This window comes from Pristiophorus japonicus, chromosome 8, assembly GCF_044704955.1.
Source record: "Pristiophorus japonicus isolate sPriJap1 chromosome 8, sPriJap1.hap1, whole genome shotgun sequence".
Taxonomy (NCBI): domain Eukaryota; kingdom Metazoa; phylum Chordata; class Chondrichthyes; family Pristiophoridae; genus Pristiophorus; species Pristiophorus japonicus.
Genome location: NC_091984.1, coordinates 217,187,092 through 217,189,040, shown reverse-complemented (window position 1 = coordinate 217,189,040; position 1,949 = coordinate 217,187,092). Strand labels below are relative to the sequence as shown.

Here is a 1,949-nt window from a genome sequence, read left to right as displayed (position 1 = left end):
CTCTGCCCACCTGGGGCTCGCTTGCCATGTCGGAGTTCCGAGTAGAGCGTTTGTTTTGGGAGCCTTGTGTCGAGCCAGCAGTAAGCTGCAGTTAGTAGTGCAAGCAGTGGGGGAAGGTAGAGAATGTACACTTTAATTGTTCAAGTCTCTGTGCAAGCTGAGGATGCTTAACTTTAAATAAGCAGCATGCCACAGTAAAAAGCAACAGTATTTCTGGAAATGCAGTGTTTTCATTGTCTCCACGGGTTTTCAGGAAGAGTCAGTTCCAGTTTCTCAAAAGGCTGTTCCTCTCGGGACACTTTATTGGATGCTGAGACTGATTTATCGCTTACTTGAGAGATGTCTTTGGCAGTTTTGTTGTTTGTATTACATTTTTTTTTAACTTTTAAACCGCAGTAATTTTCCATCAACCCCCAGAAATAGTGTGGCAGCCACTGGAGTAACAGCTTCGGTTTAATCAGTGATTTCTGCTCCACCCCATCCCCGCTGGGTACTCAGCAAGTCATCTGCTGTGCCAGGCGGCGAAAGAGCTTCCTCACCAGCTGGTGAGTGGTGAGTGGCTCCCCAGCCAACGCTGTGCCCAGGAATAAAGGAACCCACTGCAGTTGTCGGGTGGCAGGCTGGAAAGACCATGTGTGGTTTCTTACCTTCTCGCTTCTCGGCCTTTTGGCTAAGATCAAGTGTAGTACCGTTTCTGACCAGCCACCATGACCTCCGGGTGGTTTCTCCCTGGTCAGGAAGGTATATGCTTGCATTTTTGGAAACAGGAGGTGGGTGGGGAGGTTTGACCCATCCACCTCCACGGAGGTGTGTGGGGGACCTGACCCATCCACCTCCATGGCACGAACCTGGTATTGTAGTACTTCCAGGAACGGTGCAGTGGCTCTAGGCCTTTTGGCTAAGAGCATTGGCGCAGAGTGATCCTTGGCATGTGCAAGGTGACCTCTGGCGTTTGTGATTTGACAAAGAATTGGAAACGATTGGCTACGAATTAAAAAAAAAAAATAAAAAATGTGTGGTTTCTTACCAGAATCAAAGAAAGAAAGACTTGGTATTTATGTAACGCCTTTCACGACCACCGGACGTCTCAAAGCGCTTTACAGCCAATGAAGTACTTCCGAAGTGTAGTCATTGTTGTAATGCAGCGACTGACAGTCAGTAGTCGCTGATCAAGCAGCGGTCTATAACCTCCAGGGGCTGAGCAGTGAAGCTCCTAAACTGGGGAACTGGAGACCACATCTGTGTCGCTCCTTTAAGCTCATGCCTTCTGTTGCCGAGGCCCTAAGCTCTGGAATTTCCTGCTTAAACCTCTCCGCCTCTCTACCTCTCTTTCCTCCTTTTAAGACGCTCCTTAAAACCTACCTCTTTGACCAAGCTTTTGGCCACCTGTGCTAATTTCTCTTTGTTTGGCTCAGTGTCAAATTTCTTTGTCTCATAACACTCCTGTGAAGCGCCTTGGGACGTTTTACCTCGTTAAAGGCGCTATATAAATACAAGTTTTTGTTGAATCCTCGGAGCCCCGATTCTGTAAGCCGGCTCCTGGACTTTTGTGCAACTAAATTGGGTTTTCGTGGACCCGTGTCGGACTCGAGTTGTTATTTATTGCGTTAGTCCGGCGGGGGGTTCCTCTTGCCCAGACTGTTGCCAGCCAAATGTAAAAGTTTCCCGGACTTGCTCAGACTCTGGAAAATGTGTCAAAAATGGGCCTTCCTGGCAGCCGGTCTTGGTGTGTCCCAATGGCTTTACCTCTGGCTTGCAGCAGCCGACACAAGACCAGCACTGGGAGCACTTGCCTCCTTCTCGGGCAATACCAAAGCACTTTGGTTGCGAGTTTTCCTCTGATCTACGGAAGCCAGTTTAACAACGTAAATACCAGGAGCCTGCTTCCAAAACCAGAGCCTATCGCTTGGTGGGACAGGGAAAAACTGATCTCTCTCCTCGCCAATAGA

General features: G+C 48.7%; 1 pseudogene; it reads left to right on the top strand.

Moving 5' to 3' along the window:
- Positions 1–650: 650 nt before the first annotated feature.
- On the top strand, positions 651–885 carry LOC139269890 (U2 spliceosomal RNA; annotated as a pseudogene).
- Positions 886–1,949: the final 1,064 nt, after the last annotated feature.